Source organism: Muntiacus reevesi, chromosome 2 (genome assembly GCF_963930625.1).
Source record: "Muntiacus reevesi chromosome 2, mMunRee1.1, whole genome shotgun sequence".
Lineage (NCBI taxonomy): Eukaryota > Metazoa > Chordata > Mammalia > Artiodactyla > Cervidae > Muntiacus > Muntiacus reevesi.
In genome coordinates, this window is record NC_089250.1 from 36,214,590 (window position 1) to 36,241,160 (window position 26,571).

Sequence of the window (26,571 nt, forward strand, 5' to 3'; positions counted from 1 at the left end):
ACTTTAGGGTCCTTCACACAGAGAGGGATAAAATTTTGGTTTTACCCTATAAAATATGTGTCTCCTTAGATATCAGATAATCATCACCCTTTCCAATCAGATGTACAATTGTTTACTGTGTATGGTGTTTCAGTTTTAGAAGATGAAGAGTTCTGGGGAAGGTGGTGGTAGTGATGGCTTTATAACATTATGAATGTTTTGAATACACTCAATAGTATGTGTGTTCAGTCGTCAGTCTTGTTTGACTCTTTCTGACCCCATGGACTGTAGCCTGCCAGGCTTCTCTGTCCATGGAATTTTCCAGACAAGAAAACTGGGGTGGGTTGCCATTTCCTTCTCCAAGGGATCTTCCTGACCCAGGGATTGAACCCTCATCTCCTGCATTGGCAGGCAGATTCTTTACCACTGAGCTACCTGGTGTGTATTTTAAACACAATTAAAAAAAAAAAAAAAAAGGAAAACAAAACCAGATATACAGAATTAATCAGTATCTATTGTGGGGTTTTAAAAGGAAACAGATAAATACAAAATGTATGTGCCTGTTCTAGGATGTGAAAATCGGGGCAATATATATGTCCTGTGTCTTCTAGATTTGTACCATGTACATAGCTGTAGTTGTAGCATGTCTTTTTTTTTTCATCTATTTTTATTAGTTGGAGGCTAATTACTTTACAGTATTATAGTGGTTTTTGCCATACATTGACATGAATCAGCCATGGATTTACATGTGTTCCCCATCCTGATTCCCCCTCTCACCTCCCTCCCCATCCCATCCCTCTGGGTCTTCCCAGTGCACCAGCCCTGAGCACTTGTCTCATGCATCCAACCTGGGCTGGAATTCTGTTTCAGCTTTGACAGTATACTTGTTTCAATGCTATTCTCTCAGATCATCCCACCCTCACCTTCTCCCACAGAGTCCAAAAGTCTGTTCTGTACATCTGTGTCTCTTTTTCTGTTTTGCATATAGGGTTATCGTGTAGCATGTCTTATAGATCTGTTCTAGACACTTCTGCCACTCAACAAACATTAGATTTGTTCTCCACATTGTTTACAATGTGCTCTTGATTATAAAGAAATAGCACAAATAAAACATACCCAATATCAAAGTACTTGATTAGGTACACAGGAACTTCCTTAAAAAATTCACATTTCCACATGAGCAATTAAATAGGAATAGATTTCTTCTGACAAAGAATTTTAACCATAAAGTGGTAATAGTGGCTGTTCTGCCCAGAACCAAACTAGGAGGATAGGGCACAAAATTTTGGATCATGAATTTCCCCATGGTACAAATACAGGAAAATCGTTCCCTTACTGGACCAAGGCTTGTTCAGTCACCTCCTCAACAGGTCTGTAAACTATTCTCTTTTCCCCTGGTCTGCATCACCTCTCCTGGCACCTGCACGACCACCACCCTCCCTCTCAGTCCCACCATTCACTGTCCACGTGGCAGCCAGGGTGATGGTTAGAACACAAACATGCCACCACCTGCCCCACATGCTTAAAAATCTCCGCTGGTGTTGCCCTCTGCCTGCTCACTAAGTTCCAGCCACGCTGGCCTTTGAGAATGATCAGGTCCCTTGGCATCCCACCCTCTTTCATGACTCAGGGCCTTTGCACGTGCTGTTTCCTCCAACTAGAATGCTCTCTGCCCACAGTTACTACCTCTCCAAAACCAGTTTCTTCAGGCTCCAGCTGAAGTGTCTCTTCCTTGGAGAGAATTTCCCTGATTCCTCAATCTACATATATTTTTGGTGCATTACTCTCTCTCCGGGTGTTGTGTTTTCCTTCACGGCAGGTAGGCTGACCTGGTTTACTTGCATTTAACATCTGCCTTCTGAATGACACTGTTGATGGCCACGGGGGCAAACATCTTGATTCTGCTGTTTATAATGGAAACACCAGAGCCCTTTATCAGCTCATAATTGTTTAGTGCATATCTGTCTCATGAACAAATTAATGACTTGGGAACCTGAGTTCAGAGCTTTCCATTTTCCTTACATTTACTGCAGATCTCTTGCACATCAGTTCCTTGTTCATTGGTATCTATTCTTAAACACAGTCACTGCAAAGTGTTCCTACTGTTCTGTGTTCTCCACGAACCTTAACAACATGCTACTGATTTCTATGTCCAACTAACTAATGAAAACACTATCTAACAAGGCCAAGGATGAAATCTCATGCTGCACACCAACTTCTCTCCATGCTGAGTTCTGAATACCTCATCATTCCTCTAGCAGTCAGTACTCTTGTCATCTTTTTCTTCACCCAATCACAGGATCCTCTGAAGTTTGTTGTTCAGCCCAAATTCTCCGCTGTGCCAACTACTATGCTTGGCTCTGAATAGTCTGCAACTCCAGAACCCTCTAACCTACCAAGCTGTAGCCTTCTGCAGCACGAGTTCCCAGTGAACTTCACTCGAGTTTAGGAAGTCACTACTATTCCTGCTAAATTTGCAAACTGCCTGTTCTCCCTTTAACCCACTAAGGCCTCACTTGATGAAAACAAGCAGTGGAAACCATACACTTCACTCGTTAGGTCTGTTACTTGCTCCTGTCTCAACTCTTCTGGATCCAACCTAATTGCTGTCAAGTCATACCAGTCAAAGAACAACTATTTGTTAAACACCTACCATGTGTCAAGCACTGTTTGGTCCCTATAGACATGGCAATCGTTAATACAAATCCCTCCAGTTTTGTATAACCAGGGTCTGATCAGGCTCACAGAGAATTAAAACCCAATCATACCTAAAAACTAATGTTAAGATGATCTGATTTCAATATTGTATTTCTTAAATTGTTTTAAAATATCAAGCTTACCAACTTACACATCAGATTGGTTTTGTTTGTATAAAGCTTTCCTCTCCTCCAGAACTTGCCTGAGTCCATCCTCCTGGAACATACAAAATTACGTTTATTAATTCCCCCACCAAGTTTTTAGCAACATTCTATGCTTATGGATCTTATGAGAAACCAATAGTCCTCCCACACCTACTAAGATGACTATAACAATAAGTGTTGGAGAGGATAGGGAGAAACCGGAACCCTTGTACAGTGCAGGTGGGAATGTGAAATGGTACAGCCCTAAGGAAACAGTCTTATGGGTCCACAAAAAGTTAGATATAGAATTACTATTATCAAGCAAGTCTGTTTCTAGGTATATATTCAAGAGAACTGAAAATCTATGTTCATACAAAAACTTGTACACAAATATCCAGAGCAGCATTATTCATAACAGTCAAAAAGTAGAAACAATCCAAATGTGCAACTGGAGAACAGATAAGCCAAAATGGTATGTCCATTCAATGGAATATTACTCAGCCAAAAAAGGGAAGTACTGATATATACAGCCACATGAACTTTGCAAACATTATGCTTAGTGTAATAAGCCAGACAGAATAGGATGACTATTGTATGATTTCACTTATATGGAATGTCTAGAATAGGCAAACTCATAGATTAGAGGCTACCAGGCTGAAGGGGAAGAAGGGTAGGGAGTTACTACTTAAAAGCTATAGAGTTATTTGGGGTTATGAAACAGCTTTGGAAATAGGGGTGATGGTTGCATAACAATGTGAGTGTAATTAATGCCAGCCTTCTTTATGGTCCAACTCTCATATTTGTACATGACTACTGCAAAAACCATAGCTTTGACTACCTGGACTTTTGTCTGCAAAGTGGTATCTCTGCTTTTTAATATGCACTCTAGGTTGGTCATAGCTTTTCTTCCAAGGAGCAAGTGTCTTTTAATTTCATGCCTGTAGTAACCATCAGCAGTGATTTTGGAGCCCAAAAAAATAAAGTCTGCCACTATTTCCATTGTTTCCCCATCTATTTGCTATGAAGTGTTGGGACCAGATGCCTTGATCTTAGTTTTCTGAATGTTGAGATTTAAGTCAACTTTTTCACTCTCCTCTTTCACTTTCATCAAGAAGCTCTTCACTTCTCTTTTGCTTTCTGCCATAAGGGTGGTGTCATTTGCATATCTGAGGTAATTGATGTTTCTCCCAGCAATCGTGATTCCAGCTTGTGCTTCATCCAGCCTGGCATTTCACATGAGGTACTCTGCATATAAGTTATATAAGCAGGGTGACAATATACAGCCTTGAGGTACTCCTTTTCCGATCTGGAACCAGTCTGTTGTTTCATGTTCAGTTCTAACTGTTGCTTCCTGACCTGCATACAGATTTCTCAAGAGGCAGATCAGGTGGTCTGATATTCCCATCTCTTTAAGGATTTTCGAGTTTGTTGTCTGAGGATGCCTCTGAGCATAGTAAGACAATAAATGACAAAGAGAGTTAGGAGAAAGTAAGTTCATTTAGTCTAGTGTTTACCATACACCTGAGAGTGGGTAGCAGGATTATATTTAGAATTTTGTGTCTAGTTGGGAGACCTAGGTAGACATCTAGAGATTGCCTTCTCAAATGGGGCTTCCTAGCTATATTTTTTAAAAACTCTGAATTCATAAGTATTAGTTATACATTATATTCAGTATGACTGCAAAAGCACCTCTGAAACCAAATAGTAAAATATTTCTTGTGTTTTCTATGACTTTATATATTTTACAATTGGTTTTCCCAGTGATAATGGGAGTCTGGGGAAATTTGCTACATAGTACCTCCTCAGTTGTATCCACCTAGTATATCAATTTGTTTTATTATTTGTAATGAATTAAGACTTCAGAAGGGATGTTGGTTTTAAGGAGTGCTGTATAATTTAAAAGCAGTATATAGACAATCAATTCTTATTCTACCAAGATGCCCAGTCTATTGAGTAACCACATCTAATACATGTTGTCCATAAATATCAATTAATTTAGTGCCTTTAATCAGTCATGCGATCAGGGCTATAGTAAAAAATCATGCACTGCTTCTTTTTTCACTCCGATCCTTTTTTTTTCTTTTCTTTCCTCACCTGTAGAAGTTACCTTTGCATTTACAAAAGATTCTCAGTTATCTCCTAGAATAGTGACTGCAAGCTATAAACTCAACGTGTTTTGTTGTTGTTGTTTTTTAATCTCTACAAGTGACTTGTTAGCTCTTGCTTCTCAATGAGCTCGGTAGGTCCCAGAAGCACAAATTCAAATAAATCACATACAGGAATCCCTGCAACACTGGAAGATGTCACATAGGAAAACCGCCAAATAAATAGAAGCAACTTCAGACAGTTCATGTAGATCATTTCTCTTCTCAGTTGATGCCTTTTATAGACTAACCAGCAGAGTCTATTCCTTCAGGGTTCCAGGATTTGTACATGTATTCCTTTCATAAAGATTTATTCTATACTCAACCCCAAAAGTTTTATATCTTAAATGTTTCTAGAAACACGGCCCCAGTTCAGGCCTGCATCACCTTATTTTGTTTCATTATTAATGCTTTCAGATTCGTCTCCCTCCGTGTATTCATATGCCCTTCAAATTCAATCTCCCACAGTGTTTAGAGTCACCTGTCTCAAAAGCATATGTGACCATGAGCCACTCATCAAATCACATTAATACCTAGACATCTTAAGGCGACACGCAGGGCTTTCATAATCTGACTTCTGCCCGACACCCTGTCTCTCGCCCTTTCTGTCCTTTGCTCTGGAATCCTGAGCTGCTGCTGGCGCCCCTCACCTGCCCCTGCACTCCGGACGAACATTCACCCTCTTCTGTGTGTGCGTCCCTTCCCGTCTTGCTGCAGCCTTCTGTGCTCTCCCCCTCCCACCCTCCCGTCCCTTGAGCTGCGTAAGTCTGCGCTCAGGCAGTATCTCTAGAAAAGCCATCCCTGACACCCTTTATCTACATTTTTCTTTAAACTCCAGTGTCTAGTACTGAGCAGAAACCCAAAAAATAAATATTGAATATAAGAAAAAAAGACTTTTGCATGCCAAGGTGATTTTTAAGAGCTTGTCCTCTGCAGTCTTAGAGCCAAAAGGATAGACATGTGAAGAAATAATTTACATTCAGTTGATGAAGATACACTAGAAAAATCTATGAAGTACTAAGGTAGCTAGAAGGAAATAGATACCTGTTTATCTGGGGAAAGATAGCTATAATCAAGGACAATTTCACAAAACAGGTTGAGTCTTAAAAGATGAAAAGTAATTTGTTGGAAGAGTACAGGAAAAGAAGCATTTCAGTTTAGGGAATTGAGAAAAGGAAAAAAAGTAACAGGAATTTTGCAAACCGTCAATAATGTTGCAGTTGAAGCTTAGAGTGTTGCTATAAAGGTCCTGTTATGAAGTAGAGAAGAGAAGATATTGTGACTTTATATGTCTGTTTTGTATTTTGAAATTTTGTTTGGTTTCTGATTGTTTTGTTCACTGATGTTTGGGTGAATTTATGAAAGAATCTTTGAGATGTTTGTGTGCCTGTAACCTGATGAATTCTGGTATTTCCCAAAAGGTTTGTTGAAGTTTTTGATCACTGGAAGTATTTCTTAAAGAAGTAAACATTCAGCTGAAGATTAAGATTGATTTAAGCTATCATTTGATACAATGTTTTAAATCTTCTGTCTTTTATCTAGACATTCTAATTTTAGCAAAACATACAGATTTGTCAGTAGAACTAGACTTAGAAATGACATCAGAGGAAGAACAAGAAAACTCTGTTGGAAATGAAAATAGCCACTCAGAGGTATGTAAAAATGTAAATTCAAATTTCTGGTTTAATACTGTTTTCTATTCTTTATCAACATAATACAGTTTGTAACAGAGTTCATAACAAATAAAATTACCTTTCAAAAGTAGCTTTTTAGAGTTGACAGATGATAATTTAAGTTTTCATAACACTTTAATTAGAAAACTTAAAATATTGTTAGAATCTATTATAATTTATAGCTTGTCTTTGGAATTGAGGCAAAAAACTTTCCTGTCTATTGTTTACTTCTTCCGTTTTTAGAATTTCGTTACATGATAAAGGAAGGTGATATCAAATACTGAATCAAAAGATTAAAGAGTTGAATTTATGAACAATGAGACAGTGATGGTCCCTGACCTAGATATACGTAAAGAGAAATCATCACCAGTGGTCAAGGTTTTCTGTTGAAATTGCCAGTCACTGATGCCAAGACTAAAGATTCATTCTGTCTAATATCTTGGCATAGTTGAGTTAGGGATGAACATTCAGGGACAGAGTAGGTCATAGAATCAGCCCAACTGCCTATTAAAAGAATTGAACCTTCCAGATTGGACCCTTGTTGTTAGGGTACAAATAATAACTTTCTAACTTATTTCATTTCCAGGTGGGAAATCAGTAAATATTATTAAAAATGCATTATCCACTTTCATTAGTGGCTATTAGGATTTAATCTAACTGAATGTAGGAACTTCCCAGATAACTCAGCTGGTAAAGCATCCACCTGCAAAGCAGGAGACCCCAGTTCAATTCCTGGGTCAGGAAGTTTCCCTGGTGAAAGGGATGGGCTACCCACTCCAGTATTGTTGGGAGACCATGGTTCAATCTCTGGGTTGGAAAGATCCCCTGGAGGAGGGCGTGGCAACCCACTCCATATTCTTACCTGGAGAGTCCCCATGGACAGAAGATCCAGACAGGCTACAGTCCTAGGGGATGCAAAGAGTCAGACAGGACTAAGCACACACATAACTGAATGTAAGCAGGTAATATGTATAGATGTATAACATTATCATTGTATATAATTTGCATTAAAATTTAGGAATTGGTTCCTCTTTCTGATTGGTGTTAATAGATTTTGGCTCCTAGTAATGTAAAGTTTGTCTATTCTCCAGATATTAGTCCTTAAAAAAAAAAAAAAGAAAAAGACCTTACAAATGTGCTGCAGGGACTCCCTGTTTAAGATACAGTGAAGTGAAATATTTTTAAGGGAAGCCAGCCTTTATAGCATTAAAAATCACCTAATTCATTTTTGGTAGATTTAACATACATGAATTGTTTAATTCAAAAAACAGGGACAAAATTGGGTTTGTGAGTTCATGTTTTTCTCCTATTTTTGGGTAAGGCAAGTTATTTTTCACTTCCTAGTTGTGATCTGGTGATTTGTGAGTAGCTAAGCATAGATTTGAAGAAGGCAATGGCAACCCACTCCAGTACTCTTGCCTGGAGAATCCCATGGACAGAGGAGCCTGGTGGGCTGCAGTCCATGGGGTTGCAAAGAGTCAGACATGACTGAGCGACTTCACTTTCACTTTTCACCTTCATGCATTGGAGAAGGAAATGGCAACCCGCTCCAGTGTTCTTGCCTGGAGAATCCCAGGGCTGGGGGAGCCTGGCCGTTGCCGTCTCTGGGGTCGCACAGAGTCAGACACGACTGAAGTGATTTAGCAGCAGCAGCAGCAGCAAGCATAGATTAAGAAGTTTAATAGTTAAATTGTAACAAATTTTAGATTTCCAACATGGCCACTTCAGGATATTTTAAATAACAAATACATGTACTCCCACATATTCTTGAATCACTACTCTCAGATGTTTCTTCTGAGACAGACCTTTACATAATATTGTTTACTAATGTAAATGTAGTAGATTTTGACATGTGTGATTTTGTCTCATAGGTAGTATAAACCCTCACCAAAAAGAAAGTGTGTATCTCCAAAGGAGAAAACTGAGTTTTGTGATGCTATGAGATTTTTCTTCCTTCCAGTAACAGATTTTTAAATTTGTTTGCTCTTTTGTGTAAGAAGTGCCTTGACTGAGTATTAATAATAAATGAAGATCTGTAGGTTTTCTTCTTTAGAGAAAAAGCAGATGAGCCCTTCCCCTATTTAAGGCATTAAATTACTTTGCCAGTGTCATGCTTTTAATGTATCTGATTCATTTGATGAATTCATTTGGTAATTTATCAGATTAAGGGTTACAGAATTGTATCATCTCTTTTGGTGCCATAAAATGCTAGGGGATGCCACTTTAGGGGATTTTGAACAAACCATTTAGCCTTCCTTGGTTTTATTCCTGTTTCTGGTAAATAGTGGGGTGACAGTCAGTAATTATTTCTATCCTCTCTAGCTATAAAGTTTGATGGTTATTGAATGTGGAATTGGGAAGCATTGTTTATATTTCAGAATTCCACACTAACTAACAATTCATCAGTTTCACTCTGCTCCTTGTGTTTTGGTAAACTTTGGTTCATCTCTTTTAGTGAACAGCATTCCTTTTTTGATCTCTCCAGGATCCAAGTGAAAAAAGAATTGTAAAAGGCAGCGGGGAAAGAATAGCTTTAGTGCAGAAAGAAGAATTTTTCCTTTCTGTTTCTGAAGCACTAAGGTGTCACATCCTTTACATCTGGCTGTTTAATGGAAAATCTAGGTGGTAAAGACCAAAGAGGACAGATTCTGTGTGTTTTTATTTCCTTGTCTCTGACAGTCAGATGGGGAAGACAGGGGGGTGAATAATTGCACCATATTAAGAAAACCTTTTTTGAAATTTGGGGAATTTTGTTTCTTATCCTCAAAGAGAAGCAGAATTTACAAAACTTTCGGTGACTTTTAAGTGATAAAGTAAGCACAAACGTATCACTTAAAATCAGGGCAAACCCTGAGACAAATAATAAAATTAATGAAAACGAAAAAGGTCTTTACACTAATGGAACAGCAGTTATTCTTAGGGTCAAACTTTCCTCTAAGAAAAGAGGAAGCACCAAAGTAGTGAAGTGGAAGTATCAGACAATGTATGTGATGTTGCTGATGAGAATGGATTGATTCAGCAGAGAAAGAGTGGAGGAAATAAAACCAGGAGTTTCCTGCTATGGAGAAAGAAGATTCTGATAGGTAAATCAATATCAATATTTGATAGCAGGTCACTTGTTATTTCCTGATTAACACATTTTACATTTTACTAGGGATATAGTTATTTTTGTTCTCTTGTTCTTTAGCCATTATACTAAAGTTAATTTGGTAACATACCACCATATTTCAGTATCAGAGTATTCTGGATTTGACTGCCTACTTGGCTTTAGCAGTGTGTCTTATATTTAAATATATCTTATGTTGCTGATGAACATCTTTTCATTTCAGTTTGAGGACTTCTTTCAGCATTTCTTATGAGACGGGTCTAGTGGTGAGGAACTCCCTCACCTTTGGTTTCTCTGGAAAAGCTTTTATGTCTCATTCCTTTCTGAAAGATAACTTTTCTGGATAGAGTATTCATGGTTGGCAGGTTTTTTCTCATATCACTTTGAATATGTCCATACATGGAAGCCGAATTGTTGGTGGTGAGGGAACTGATGAGGCATCTGTCTTTCTTTCACCCGTGATGCTGACGGCACCCCATCATGTGGGTGTTTTAAAAGTAAACTTCCCTCCCCACCACTGCCCCCACCAAATATTTCCTTGATTTCTTCTCTCATGGTGTGTGTTTCTCGTGTCATTTTAAAAGTCATCTAAATTAAGTGTTACTGTATTCTTTGAGTTTTTTAAATTTATTTTAAATTTTTATTTTATTTATAATTTATTTTTGACCGTGCTTGGTCTTTGGTGCTGCAGTGCTAGCTGCAGTCCTAGAGTGCTGGCTTCAGTAGTTGTGGAGCATGGGTTTAGTTGCCCTGTGGCATCTGAGATCTTCCCAGAGCAGGGAATCAAACTCATACCCTCTGCATTGGCATGCAGATTCTAAGCACTGGATCATCAGGGAAATCCCTAAATTCACCATTATTATATTTAGAAGCAAAACAAAAAATATAGTGTAAATCTAATTATGACTCCCTTATCTAAGAGTCATGGTGTTTAGGCAGTGGAGTCCAACTTTTCAGTGTAGCCTTTGAAGCTTTCCCAATGTCTTTCCGGATGCATCTCTCTACTTTCTTCCGTGTAGTTTGTACTTTTCCTTCCAATTTCCTAGGAAACACCTTAATGCCATATACCTGATTTTTGTGCTCACATTCTAATCTCCAAGTAGAATGATTTTCTCCCTTTTCACTTCCTTGTGACCTCTTCTCTCCACTTCTTTTGTAAAGCCTTCCTTATTTCACTTTTAACTTTCATATGTCAACTCTTACATATCACATCATATCATAATTGTGTATCTGTCTTTGAAGCAAGAATTTGTATTTTCTTGCATATGGTTGGTACTTTATAACTGTTTTGTCAATTAATCAATGACATAGGATGGATAAGAGTTGGAATTTTACAAAAATTGTTTTTTTATTCTTTATCAGTCAAATTATTAGAAAACATTGGCTTTTTTGTGGATTTTTTAAAGTAGTGATCCTGGCATGCACAGGAAGGAAGCAAAGAAACAGAACAATGACAAATGTCCATTTGTCCACACTAGAAGAATGTGTGATTGCACCAGTATTTGAAAAGACCAATTCACTGACTGGTGATCAGCTGCATGTAAATGATGACAGCATTTTAAGTGAAGTGGGTCAGGATGATGGCAGGTAAGATCTACAAATTCTTTATTTATAGGGGAAGAAACATGCGTACTGAATACTTCTTCTGGAAATAGAGCACCATGATACAGTGTTCATGCCAGGACAAGAGAATCGGCAACGCTGGTGGATGAACACCTCGAAAGGGTAAGTTGAGAACCAGTGCCTTTGGCCAGAAGTCATTTCAGTGAATAGTTCCCTTGGAAGCTGAACTGTAGTGAATACACATAAACAGCTCTATAGGCACTATTTCCTGGGACAGGCAATAGAGGACTGGGTGGTAACTGAAGAGGGTTGGGTAGTTCAAAGGAGTTTCCTGTTTTATGTTCAGAGGGGAGCTTTTAGAGTATATATGCTATTGGAAATGAGCCAGCAGAGGACGTGTTTATTGAGTTGAATCTTGTTTACATATCCAATATTAGAAAGCTTATTGATTGTATGACATTATCTTTAAACTATTACAGGAAACTAGCCGTACATAATAACTTCTGTTCATATATAGATTTATGTTAAGGGCTTGTTCATTGGTTCTGAAGTGTAATATTCTTATGTAATTGAATATGTAGATGATTACTTAATTCTATCATACATAGAGTTTTAAAAAATTATAGAATCGTGAATATACAAACACTTAGGCTATGCTGAATAGGATTTAAGCATTTCTTGATGATTCTGGATGAATGTATCATTGTGAGTAGCTACGGTTTTGTAAGGTACTCCGCAGCATCACATCATATTAACTTCATATTGTTTATAGATTCCAGGGAAAAGGGAAAATTTTTGTTTATATTCAGTATAAAAAGATATTTTATTAACAATCTTTCACTAATTATTATTTTTGGATCATAAAGTTTTAAATTACAAAAACCATCCTTCCCGTACTAAGAGTGTCATTAACACATATTATGTGCTCAATAAGTGCATGTCAGATGCATGAAGAAACAGCAGAATGGTTGAATGAATGCCTATTGATGAATTTCTTTACAAAAAGCAAATCTTTATTGCAAGTAGATTTTCAATATTGCCTACCTGGAAAGATGTTTGATTTTTTTTAGAAATATGTTAAGATTCAGAAATTATTATTTATAGTTGTAGCTAGACATGGAATAATGATATATGTTCATTTGCTATCATATTACTTAGAAAGACTTATTTAAATATTACTTTCTCAGCATGTTTAGGAGTCAAAGCATTGAGGCCAGATTTCCTGGGTTTGAATTCTGAGTCTGTTGGTGACCTGCTGTGTGGGCTTGGGCAAGTTCCTCAGCCTTTCTGTGCTGCATTTCTGCTTATGTAAAGGACCTAATGCATTACCTATCTCCAAGAATTACTGTGAGGATTAAAATGCCTTTAAGACATGTCAAGTGCTTACAGTAATGTATAGCAGTTGCATAGAAAGTTCTCAGAAGGCTAATGTCACGGTTATTATTGTTTTCTTAAAAACAGGTTTCTTTCTCATAAGGAATACTTCCCAGATAGATTTTATTGCTATAAAAGGTAGTTCTTATTGAAAATGACAACTGCCAAAAACCCTGGTATTCTGTTTCCTATCAAATAACACAAATAATGTTATGTTTTTCTTTTTCCTTTAAATTCAATGCTTTTTTAGTATTATTAATATATTTTATTTGTCCATTAATGCTACTCTTATTTATTATTGAATCCTTTTATAAAAATTACTTCCCAATGCAAAGGTTTTATATAAAAACAGTTTAGGTATTATTTGTGTTTTTAAGTATTTAATATCAGACTGAAAAGAATCATTTGTTATTTTAGGACTGCAAAGAAAACATCTAATGAAAAGAACAAGGTATAATTAAAAAGTCAACTATAAAAAAAATTATCCTGGTAAAAAATACTTTGTAAAAGGAATAGGGGCAAAACAGAAAATCTTCATTTGTTGTAGAGACATATACTTTGAGAACTTAATTTAGAAACACTATTGGTCAAATTATTATTTTGATAAAAATCTGTCCTTTTAAGAAGTGTCTGTTTTTGCTTTAATGAAGAGCTATTTATCACCTTAGTATACTTAGTGTATTTTATAAATATTTTAAGGACATTGTGAAACAGTATTATTTATGTGTAGGTCAGAGAACAGATTAACGACGTGACCCACCTGAATGACTTAACTCAGTCATCTGAAACTTCTTCCGAGGATGGCGATGTCTTTAAGAATTCCACATTGCAAGTAGAACTACTTGGCTTGAGGTGTAAAGGTAGGACCATGGTGTAAATATCGATACAAAGCCTGTTTGTGTATAGTGTAGCAATATATGCACACCTTGTCTAGTACTGCTCAGAGCTATGGGTATGTTACAGTGCTGTGCATCTCAGAAGTATGTTTTGTTCTAAAAGACAGTGAAAGTGAGTGTATATGCTGATGATCATTCTTACTCACTGTACCTGAATTTATAATTATTTTATACATATATGTAATTCTTTTATTTCTCTTTCTTTTCTACTAGACTTCAAGCTAACCAAGAGCCAGGGTCATCTGTTTTGTCTGGAGAGCTTAGAATACTGTCTTCCACTTTATAGACACTCAATATTTGTTCAGTGTATGGAGGAGTGAACATGAAAGGTGCAGTCCTTTATACTCAAAAATTATTCATATAAATGTGTTTCTTGTTTCTATGTGTTTTCTTTGTGTTGCAGATTGTGTTAGCTTATTGAAAATTTGGGATGCAATTCTTTTGTATGAAAGATAAATAGAACTTTAAAAAAACCACTGTGAAGTACTTAGAGGAGAAATTAAAAAACTGGAAAATAAGGTTGGTGAGCTACAGAAAGAACTGTCTGAAAGAAAAGAAGTGAATCACAATTAGGACATCAGAAAGTGGAATGGGAACGAGAGCTTGGAAGCTTGAGGTACTGCACATCCTGGTTTTAAAAAAATATTTGAACTGTTATTTACTTTAATACTGCAGAGACGTAGCTGTGTTATAATTACTAACTTACTCTCTGGGATTTTACAGGGGAGAAAGAGTTATTAGTATTGTGGAGTGTGAAATTCATGGAAATAATATAATAAATTCGCGTTTTGCTGTAGCAGCTCGCGGATGGCCTGTGGCGCAGCGCGGGAAGGGAAAAGTGACATGGCCTCTCTGGAACTTCTGCCCAGCGCGCCTTGGCATGATTCTAAAGAACAAAAACAGGATTATGGAACATGTGAAGTCTGCTATGCCTATGTTGTTGACAATAATATCGAAGAAGCATGGAAAAATGATGGAGAAACTTCTCAGTGTGTGACTGCAGGATCAGTGTCAGTGTCGAGTCCCTCTCACCTTAATGTTGATTCAGCAGGAAGCTCAATGCCTTTATGAAGACTTGAGGAAGAAACTGAGTGAAGAGTCAGATGGCATCTTTTAATGCCATCTTGGCTGGATTCATCAGTTCAAGGCTAGAGCCGCCTTCACAGAGTAAAAGTAAGTGGCGAGGTGGTGAGTGCAGATACAGTAGTTGCCCATTAATTTCCTGAAATACTTTAAGAAATTATTGATGAAGGTGCATGTTGACTTGAGTAGGTATCTTGTGGATGAGACAGGACTGTACTGGAAGAGGATGCCAAACTGAAGTTACATCAGTAAGGAAGAAAAGTGATGCGAGTCTTTAATAAAGCAGCAAAAAAATAGGCCAACTCTGTTGTTTGATATCAGTGCTTCTGACAATATGAAGCTGAAAATTCTCTTAGCTTATCATTCAGAGAACCTGAGAGCCCTTAAAAACATAACCAAGTGCTTTCTTCCTGTTATGTAAAATAGAAACCCCAAAGCCTGGGTTACACAGGCCATTTTCCAGGACTGACTTTTCCACCACTTAATCCTGGAGATCGAGAAATACTGCTTGGAGAAGGACATATCCCATTCAACATTCTTTTGCTGCTCAACAGTGCTCCAGGCCACTCCTCATTCATGATTGACTTTATCCTACCGTCAAAGGAGTGCATCTGCTACCAAATATTTTGTCACTCATCCAGCCAATGGACCAGGGAGTTACAGCAACTTTCAAGAAGTATTTACATCACACTTCTTGTCAGGCAGTAAAGGCAGGTGATGAGTCAGGAACAGCCTTGTGACAGTTTTGAAAAGACTGTAACATCTACAAGGCTGTAAAAAACATTGACTTTGCTTGGCATGAAATTACAGTTGTCACCATGAGTGGGGTTTGGAGGAACTTTTGCCTGTAGTTTGTTTATGATTTTCATGGATTTGAGAAGGTGAATAAGGAGTCCAAAGAAGTCTTCTGCAGCATATTGACCTTTAACAAGATGTTAGAGCTAAATCTGTAAGAGGATGATTTCACTGAACTCCAGCTTACTAATGAAGGCATAATGAAATAGAGGCTGAGAGAAAGGACTGAGAAAGACAAGAGGAAGAAGTAACTGAAGAATTCATAACACAGGAAATGGCAAGGGAGTTTTCTTGATTTGAGGAAGCACTGTTAGTTTTTGAGGCACAGACCCCAAATGTAGAACAGTACATGAAGGTTGTAGCAGCCGTTCAGAATGCAGCCCAGTGCTACCGTGTCATCTATGATGAGAAAAGAAGAGCTACTACCTAGACATCACTGAATAGTTTTTTCAAGAGGGTAGATTGAATTGAATCCAGCAAGGAACCAGAATCTGTGCCATCAATGTCAGGCATGAGTGAAATTGCAGCTTGCCCTCCGTCTCCTAGTGCTGGTGATGCTTCAACTCTACCATCTCCCTCCTCCTCTTTTTCCTCTAGCCAGTAACTCTTCTTGCCTGTTCCCTCGATGCCATCTCCTCTATGCCAGTTGTTGTACTGTACTATACTGTAAGGTACTATACTGTAAGAATAAAAATGCTTATTAAAAAAAAAAATATATATATAATAAATTCTTAACAGTGAATGCTTCTAATGATTTAATGTATATTTTTCCAAATCACCATTTTCATGGTCATATAGAAGTCCACCATAACAGAAACCTCATTAATGATTTAACAGATTGACTTTTGGTTGTTTTTCACTTTTTTGTATCATATTTAATACTATAAGGAATGTCTTTTCTACAAATTCATTTCTACATTTCTAATTATTTTGAATTCATTTGCTTTAATAATAGTGTATTATTTTGCTAACGTATGAGAATTTTTGGAAATGGTCTTTAATCCATATTTCTAAACTATTCTTAAGAAAGTTTATATTACTTTACATTCCCACCCACAGAAGTATGAAGTAGCCATTTTTCTCAAGACAGAAAAGAAAAAAATTTTATGCTGTTTTATTCTTAAACTTCTGCATGAAAACAGTGATCATTATTAAGTGTTCTTCATTTTATTTCCTGCCACTTTACTATTTTAAACATTATGAAGAGTTAATGAAAGTTATTGCAGCAGCGAATAATCTCATGTTTTTTTAGGAAGACCTCTATAAATTTTGTGGATTCACCTTAAAGCAAGAAGAGAATAGAAGAAAGTCTGATATGTTATATGAAAAAATTAGGGAGCAATTAAGAAGAAAGACCAATATAGTAAAGAAGTTGAAATGAAACAGCAACTTGAACTCACTCTCAGAGTACTAGATGGAACTGAAGACTGAGAAATGATCTGAATCAGGTAGAGTGATTGTTGGTGAAAATTTCAAATTTCTAGCACCATTTCATCAATATTATTTATAAAATCCCTTTTATTTAATATGTACTATTTAGATTTAAAACAAAATTGTTATCTCATCCTAGGTATGAACTGTGGCATTCAGAGTTTATGTGATTGGTTTCTTGCCATTCTTGGCTTCTAACAGATGCTCTGTATGTCTTTTCTGAGTGGAGGAATGAATGTAAATTGGGCTTAATCATTAGCATAATGATTGGCACTTTTGATCCATTAGACAAAGTAATCTTCCTAATTCCAATCCATGAAACTCCAATATTTTGGCTACCTGATGGAAAAAGCTGACTCGTTTAAAAAGATCCTGATGCTGGGAAAGATTGAAGGCAGGAGGAGAAGGGGACAACAGAGGATGAGACGGTTGGATGGCATCACCGACTCAATGGACATGAGTTTGGGTGAACTCCGGGAGTTGGTGATGGACAGGGAGGCCTGGCGTGCTGTGGTTCATGGGGTTGCAGAGCTGGACACGACTGAGCGACTGAACTGAACTGAATGTTAAAATACAGGCTAACTTGCCTTGAGACTACAGAGGAGCTAGTTAAATGCTTAGTAAAGAAATTTCCTTTCACAATACTATGTCTAGGTGTTTTTGCTTTGTGATAAATTTAGCAGACATTTAAATTAAGACCCGAGTTACTTAGGTGGAATAAAGATCCTTGTGCTTAAAAAGGTTACTTCCTTTAAACAGTTTTATTTCATTTTAAACTCTGCTCCTAATCTTTTAACTGTTTTTTTTTTCCCTTTTCTTTTAATGGTATGGGCCCCAAAAGTTCATATACTGTCTCTCCACATTATGGGAGAGCTACAAGACACTCAGAAGCAGCTTTCTCAAGAACGGAATGCCAGAATCTTACAGAATGGAATCCTGGCCAATCACCTTGCCAAACAAAAGGAGAAAGAAATGGCTAATAGGAAATGAACTCTGGGGTATTTTCTGTAGTCATTTTCAAAAATGTGTGTGTATGTATCTGAGTATGTATATATTTTATAAACCCACACTATGCATCATAGAAAGTATAGAGGATTGTGAAATCCTAGATACATCTATATTTTGAGGAGGGATGACATTTTTCATCTGTTGGATAAAGTAGTATTTGTAATTCAGATCCATTTGTCTACAGCAGTCTGGTAGGGATATACAACGACCTCATCGAAGGAGAGGCCTTTAATATTTTCCATAGGAAATGATCTCAAAATTACTGCAGCTATCTCAGAGGAGCCGGCACCTTGATTGTGGTTCAGGCCGGGAAGACCGCGTGTGCTCCCGCATCGACTGCGCTACCCGACCAAGTCCGTCTGCTCTGGGGTGAGCGTGTGCGTCCTCCCACGCTGGTCCTCACCTCCAGTGTCTCAGTCAGAGTCCGCTCCTGGCCCCACCGTCATTGCTTTAACCAATGCCCTGTCAACGACCTTTGCACGTCATTTACAGTTTTCCAATTTGTAAAAACTGCGACATCAGTCGTAAAAACATTTTCGAACACTTTAAAAAGTAACTTCACAATAAACTTACTAAAGTCTTGCCCCCGCCCCGCCCCCCACCCCAGGAAAAACCACAACTCTTGCTACTGACAATAGATACTGTTAATTTTCGGTACTGATTTAACATCCTTGATAGATCATTAGGGTAGTTTATCACTAAGGAGGAAAAGTATCGGCAGTCCGGAGACTGTATTTTGGATGTCATTCTTGTACTGGTGAGAAAATTAACACTTTGCTCTGTGTAGTGTCCTATTTTAGTACAAGGAACTTTTGAAAACAGTGACAGATAGGACATAAGATACATTTAGTGATAATAAGTGTTTTTCGTTGTCTTTCACCCTATCTGACCATTGCAAACATTACGAGAAGGTATTGAAAGTTATGGAAGTAGCAAATAATCTCGTGATTTTCTAAGAAGACCTCTCTAAATTTTACCTCATTTGCTGTTAGTGTATGTACTATGAATGAAATAAAGGCTTATTTTGAATTTATATGTTTGTACTAGAGAAGTAACTGTGGTTTGATGGAAGAGGACTAGTAGAGTCAGAAGACCTGGAGAAAAGCCTGCAGCTTACTTATATTTTTAACTTCATCCTTTCCAGAATCATTATAGCTAATGAGTTAATTGATGTTTTTAGAAGTGGTTAGTGCAGCTACCAATAGGTATAATTCTTATAATTGACTACTAAAATGTTAGAACGGTAGCATATTCTCAAGAAAAAATATTTTTATAAAATTTAATCTGTTTAAATATGTACAGAGCTAAGGCTTTTATCATGGGGTAGCAGTATAGGTTAGGTATCAGATGTACTTTTTTTTTTTTTTAAAGCTAGCAAGTGGTGGTATTTATTGGAGGTATTTGTCATATTTGCTGGTATAATTTTATTTTTATTCATGTCAATCTGAATTAATTTGGGAAACATTTCAGCTTTGAACCATTTATTCTTATGGCCTCTCAACTGTTTAAAGGCATTTACTTGTCATTAAATCATAATTTGGGACTCAAGCAGTGAGCTTTACCCAAACTCTTCTTGATTTAATCTTCCATCTGCTACTTATGATTTATTTAGTACATTTTTGCAAACAATTTGCTGATAATTCTCATTTTTAGGATCAGTTACTATCATTTGGATACATGCTCGTCCACTAGAAATGAACAGTGACAAGATTTGTGAGCAACAGGAATGGAGTGAGTCAGGGAGAGGGTTGTAGGGACTGCGGTCCAGAGGCTGGTGGAGGCCAGATTTTCAAGGCTCCTTGAAGGCCATGGGAGCAGCCTCATTTTTTAAATTTCATTTTTCTTTTATATTTGAATATAGTTGACTTCCAATTTTGTGTTAGTTTAAGATGTACAGCAAGGTGATTCAGTTATATGTATACATATATCCCTTCTTTTTCAGATCCTTTTCCCATATAGGTGATTAGAGAAGATTGAGTAGAGGTCCCTGTGCTCTACTGGTCCTTACGGTTAGCCAAGGGCAAAGGTGGGGAGGAGGGATAAATTAGGGATGAACATAGACACACTACTAGATATAAAATAGATAAGCAACACAGGAATGGCTTCTTTTTTTTTGTTTGTTTGTTTTGCTGAGATAGGAATCTATTGGAAAGATCTGAGCGTTGAATAGAATATGTGAAGATCTCTGAAGTTAATCAAAGCCTCTAATAAAGAAAGAGGGAAAATGTTCCACAGAGTGGAATTTTCCACCACTTTTCCCTCATTCACACCTATTTCTTTCTGGATGTGAGGTGGTGAAGCTCTGCAGATTTATTGGGAGGGGCAGGGCGTGGAGAGGGGTCTGCATCTCTTGTCTGAGTAAGTTAATATCAGAAAGGACGGAAGGCTGGAAGGTGGCCCCTTCTGTGTCTGTAACCAAATTCAGTGAGGAGGGAAAAGAAGGTGAGTTGCTTTCTGTGGTGATAGTTTTCAAAGTTCACCAGTTCAGTTTAGTTGTCGCTCAGTCTTGTCTTGACTCTTTGTGACTCCATGGACTGCATGTAGCACACCAGGCTTCCCTGTCCATTACCAAACTCATATCCATCAAGTTGGTGATGCCTTCCAACCATCTCATCCTCTGTCATCCCCTCTTCGTCCTGCCTTCAGTCTTTCCCAGCATCAAGGTCTTTCCCAAGGAGTCAGTTCTTCACAACAGGTCACCAAAGTATTGAAGCTTCAGCATCAGTTCTTCCAATGAATATTCAGGACTGATTTCCTTTAGGATGGGCTGGTTGGATCTCCTTGCTGTCCAAGGGACTCTCAAGAGTCTTCTCCAACACCACAGTTCAAAAGCATCAATTCTTTGGTGCTCAGCATTCTTGATGGTCCTACTCTCACATCCGTACACGACTACTAGAAAAACCATAGCTTTGAGTAGATGGACCTTTGTCAATAAAGTAATGTCTCTGCTTTTTAATATGAAATATTTAATATGAAATAGTTTTCTTCGAAGAAGCAAGCATCTTAATTTCATGTCTGCAGTCACTATCTCCATTGATTTGGAACCCAAGAAAATAAAGTCTGTCACTGTTTTCATTGTTTCCGCATCTGTTTGCCATGAAGTGATGGGACCAGATGCCATGATCTTAGTTTTTTCAATGTTGAGTTGCAAGTCAACTTTTTCACTCTGTTCTTTCATTTTCATCAAGAGGCTCTTCAGTTCCTCTTTTCTCTCTGGCATAAGGGTGTTGTCCTCTGCATATCTGAGGTTATTGATATTTCTCCTGAAAATCTTGAATTCTGCTTGTGCTTCTTCCAGCCCAGCATTTCACATGATGTCCTCTGATCTAAGTTAAATAAGCAGGGTGACAATATACAGCCTTGATGTTCTCTTTTCCCAATTTGGGACCAGTCCGTTGTTCCATGTCTGGTTCTAACTGCTGCTTCTTGATCAGCATACAGACTTTTTAGGAGGCAGGTAAGGTGGTCTGGTATTCTCATCTTTTGAAGAATTTTCCACACTTTGTTGTGATCCAAAAAGTCAAAGGATTTGGCACAGTCAATAAATAAGAAATAGATGTTTTGCTTGAACTCTCTTGGTTTTTCTATGATCCAATGGATGTTGGCAATTTGACCTCTGGTTCCTCTGCTTTTTCTAAATCCAGCTTGAACATCTGGAAGGTCTCGGTTCACATGCTATTGAAGCCTAGCTTGAGCATTACTTTGCTAGTGTGTGAGATGAGATGAAAGTACATATGTTGGTGTTATGTATTATTAGCATAATAGTAAAGTGATTTTATAAACTCAGTGACAGGGCATCTTATTAGGCAGTTGTGAGGCAACTTCAACAAGAACTGGCTGATACCCTGAAAAAGAAGTATATGTCGGGAACTTCACTGGAGTTCATGTCACGTTATTGTGATTACTTAAAAGTTGAGGCACAGGATTTAAGGAACAACTTACTTCAACATAGGATAAAATGTTTTATCCTTAATACATAGTGTTTAATCTTAATACATAAGATAAAGGACACTCACTTTTATGGACACCTTTGTTTTGCATTTTCATTACAAGTAATTTACTATAGTTTTATTATCTTTAATTGCACTTGTTTCTTAAACTCTTTCATTCTGCCATTTGCACTATATATTTGTTTCTTATATTAGGTAACCTTAGAAAAGTTGGGAATTGTGCCTCATTCTTCACATAAGTTGATAGACGTTTTTTTTTAGTGATAGCTGTATTACCATGATGAGGCAAGCCAGATAAAATCAAAAGATAAAATTGTCTGGAATGTTCCAGACAATTATCATTTCTCATCTTTGCTTTTGTGAAAGGCTGTAGAGTTCTGTATATATTTATTTCATGCAATTTCAGAATAACTTGTGCAGAAAGGGTATTATACAAAGCAGTTGAAGTTAGGCATTGCCTTCTTTTCTTTTCATTTTAGATATATTGTAAAAGCATGGAGGTACTCAGATGGTATATACTATGTCCATTCAACCTAGAGATATAAGAAGATTATCTAGATCCTGCCATTGGATTTTTTAAAAAAGCTATTGAGATATAATTTACTTATCATAAAATTCACCCACTCAACATGTGTAGTTCAGTATCTCTTAGTCTGTAGAGGTGTCACCTGAGACCACGGTCAATTTTAGAGAATTTCCATCACCCTCCAAAAGAAACCCTGCATCCCTTATCCACAACCTAGTCACCAGCCTCCCCAGCTCCACCGCCGCCCCCCAGCCATCTTCCTCAGTCCCAAGTAACCCTCAGTCTAATATCAGTCTCTGTAGACCTGCCTGTTTTGGGTATTTTATATAAACGGAATTGTACAGTATGTAGTCCTTTGGGATTAGCTTTTCTCATTTGCTGTTATGTTTTCAAGGTTCATCCGTGTGATAGCATGTATCAGTTCTTCCATTTCTATTGACTGTCAAACAATAAACAATGTTGTGGCTAAGCCATTTATCCATTCATCAGTTGATGGAGCTTTGGGTTGTTTCCACTTTGGGGCTATTAATATTGCTTCTGTGAACACTGATTTACATGTTTCTGAGGGGCATGTTTTTATTTCCCTGTGGTGGGATTTTATCCTCAGAGTTCACTGGCTGACTTCACCTTTTCTTGGCCCTTGCTCAGACTGTCCTTTTTGTCTTTACAGTTTCTTTTCCTCTTGGGTAGTCCTCCATTTATTCAGACCTGGTGCCCAGTCGCTCCTCCATGAATCTTTTCTCACTGTCCAGCTCTCTTGGAGCCTTTTCTCTCTAGCCCTTGTCATCCAGTCTGTGAAGAGCAGTTTAGCCCTTAAATTTACACTGTTTTCATTTTTTCCATGAGGGAGAATCTTGTCTAAGTACACACTGGTCTAACGGGGAATATTTATTGCTATGCACAGCACTTGTCTTGCATAAATGGAAAGCAACAAAGGATGACAAGAATGTGGCATTTTTCTTTTCAGCAAAATGTATGAATCATCTCAGTAAACTAGTAAGAAATGGAATTTTTTAACTTCTTTGGAATGCAGTTCAAATGAGCAAAAAGTCTTTGTAGTTCAGGAAAAGGCTTATGGGATTAGCATCCATATTTATAGATTTAGTAATTAGAGTCTTGTTTTCACAGTCTTCTTTTGGTAAGGATTTATTGTCTCAGCCCTAGATAACCCAATACAGTATCCTTTGCACTTCTTTGAAAATGTGGGGCATTAAGATGGTGAGTGGGGAGGAGTAAGAGATGTTCTACTGAGAGGAGACTTGTAGTCATTTTATGGAGGAAAGGTAGAAAAATATATATTGTAGAGCAATACAAATGTAAAATCAAATGTAGATGTTGTGTGACAAAGATGATGACAGTGAAGAGTATGTTTTCTGACTCTTGGTAGTTTGAACTTCTTTCTTGATTCTCTGAGTCATTCCTGGTCCTACATTCTACAATATAGATACCATCATATTTATTTGATCCTGGGTTTGAGTTAGGCTGTGCTCAGTCCACTTGCCTCATTACCAAATGATATTGCTTTCTTCTTGAAGACTGATGATCTTCCAACAGAGCTGGGAACTGCATCCTCAAAATGCCTGCACCTGGATGCAGAAAAATCAAATTCTTTGAGAGGAGTTATTATCTATGAAAGGAATGCAAAAGCAATGTGAAAAACTAAAGAAGAAGAAAAAGAAGTTGGAGCAAGAAGAGGTGAACCTCAAAAGTCATATAGAACTGAATATGATAGAATACAGTCAAGTAGAGCAGTGTATTCTGGAGAGTGAAGAAAGAGCGAGACAGGATCTCGCAGAGAAATGAAAAGAAGTCAACCTATTTTTACACTTTAATTTGTTGATCTGTCATGTGCTTGAATTCACCTCACTGTACATTACATTTCAGATGTATGCAGCTTATGTGTTCCCTCTACTTTCCTTAGAGCAGTTTGTTTGGTAGATTTCTGAAAGGAAGGGGGCACTTGTTTCTATTTCTGTTTCCATCACAGTTATCAGTAAACTGACCTTTCAGAATGATTCTCACTACAGAATCCTTTTACTTATAAGACCTGTTGGTATAAAACAAGACTATTAGGAGTAAAAGACAATACTGTGCTTTAGAACCAGTACCATCCTCTTGAATTATTCTTAAGTTGTCTTGTTCAGTGTTTAAAATTTTCAGTTGATCTTCTTATTCTTTGAATTATCAGATTATTTAAGTACTCCTATAACATTGATTCCACTTTAGTTTTATAAATCAGATTTAATTCACTTCACATTGATGATAATTGTTTTATACTTCCACTCTTTTTTTTCCCACATTTAAAATTGTTCTCTGAATCACTGACTCAAACTAAAGGGAACAAGTATAATTATCCAAGTTATAATTATTTTAAAAATGTTATCTTTTTACATTTGCCTTAGATACAAGCAGCATCTCGAGAGAACTTAGAGTAGTTATGAGAGAAGAATAATGCTTCCATAAGAAGTTAGATGGAGGCCCTTGGCTAAGAGGAGACTCTGCCTTGGGCCCGCCGGTGTAATAAACTGCACTCCACTATCAAAAAAAAAAAAAAAGAATTTAGATGGAACTCATAATTGATACTTGGAAACTGAACTCTCCAGGATGAAAACTTTGCAAGAAGATTCTAATAAAGCAGAATTGGAAAAATATAAACAAATCTACCCAGAAGCACTAGAAGTCAGAAAGTCATTGACAAATATACTAAACAAGTAAGTCAAGAGACAGAATCACAGAAAATATATTTAGTTCATTACTTTGTCTCGAAAGCCAATTTTGATAGAGCCAGGTGCATGAGATTAGTAGGAAGTGAAAGCTAACTAGATAGTCACTGATAGAGGCTTCTAACACAATCTATGTTAATACCGAATCAAGTTTTTCTACACTACTTAAAAGCATACTTGTGAAAGACGGGGAAATTAACACAGGGGTGAAGGCAGGGTAATTCACAAAGTGGCTAAACTTAACATGGTGTCCTGACTGAGGAGGTGGGGAGGACTGAAAGGGCAGATCCCACCTGCAGTGCCGAGTCCAGCTTTCCCCACTGTCTGAAAGCAGAGCCCTTCTAGGACGCCTTCCATAGGCCAAAACAGCTTAAAGCAAAGAAGCAGGTACCCGGGGACACATTCTGCTAGTCGATGCTAAAATGAATATGCACAAGTGAAGCACAGGTGCTCCCAGACACAGGGCTGTGGCGACTTGATGCTGAGATGTGGGGTGTGGCTTCTGGGGAAGGAGCTCGAAAAGGCCAATCTGCCTGCTTCGGGAGCATGATGCCTCTCAGTATAAAACATATGTTGAGTGTTTTGACTTTTTGCTTTTTTAAATGAAACCAAAACTTATCTTCAGGTTTTTTTTTGTTTTTTTTTTTTTTTGATCATCAAAAACGGGTGCTGACATGGGCCTTTTGTAAAAGTGAAGTAACATAAAGTAAACTCTGGAAAAGCAGGGGATACTCGTAATTGTTCCTGGAGCTGTTTTAGCTCTTTTCAGTCTCGCCCATTGACTTTCTCGTCCTCCCCTCGAGATTGTGGCTCTAGATGAGTCCTCAGAGCCAAAAGCTTAATTTCTCCCAGGTCATGAGTGCAACGTAATTACAAGGGAGGTGAAAGCAAATGCTTGAACGTGGCTTTGTGGGAGGTGTGCTTCTTCATCTCTGAACTGTTTCCTGGAGGCAGGCCTGTCCCAGAGGCCACAGGGGTCTCTGTGAGGCCACCTCCCTTTCTCTCTGACGCCCTTTCTCTCCTCTCCCAGCTGTGTCTTGTTACCTGAGGAGCCCAGACACACATGCGCTTCTTCAGAACAAGGTCACAGCTGTCACTGTTTACAGTGGGTCTGCTCTGTTTTCAGTGTTCTAACAGTTTAACGGGGATTCCATTTACTGTATGGCAACTTAACAGATGCAAGTCACTTAGGGAAACATGAACGAAATTGGTGTTTTCCATCTTCCCCAGGACTGATCAGAGGCTGGCAGAGATCAGCACCGAACTTGAGGTGGAAAAACAGCAGAACAGATCTTTACTCAGCAGTATAACCAGTCCTGGAGCCACCTTGTGTTGGAAATTTCAATAATACTTCAGTGCTCAACTGAAACTACTCCAAGAGCAAATGTGGTTTCTACCTCAATTCTATACCCTTTACCTAACAACTTGGAGACTTACTTGACTAAGGTTAGTTCTATTATCTTTTTTACCTTGGGTTTCA

General features: G+C 37.7%; 1 pseudogene; it reads left to right on the forward strand.

The window, feature by feature from the left end:
* The window catches only part of LOC136157128 (patched domain-containing protein 3-like), a 114,514-nt pseudogene that overhangs the window by 54,425 nt on the left and 33,518 nt on the right, over positions 1-26,571 (forward strand).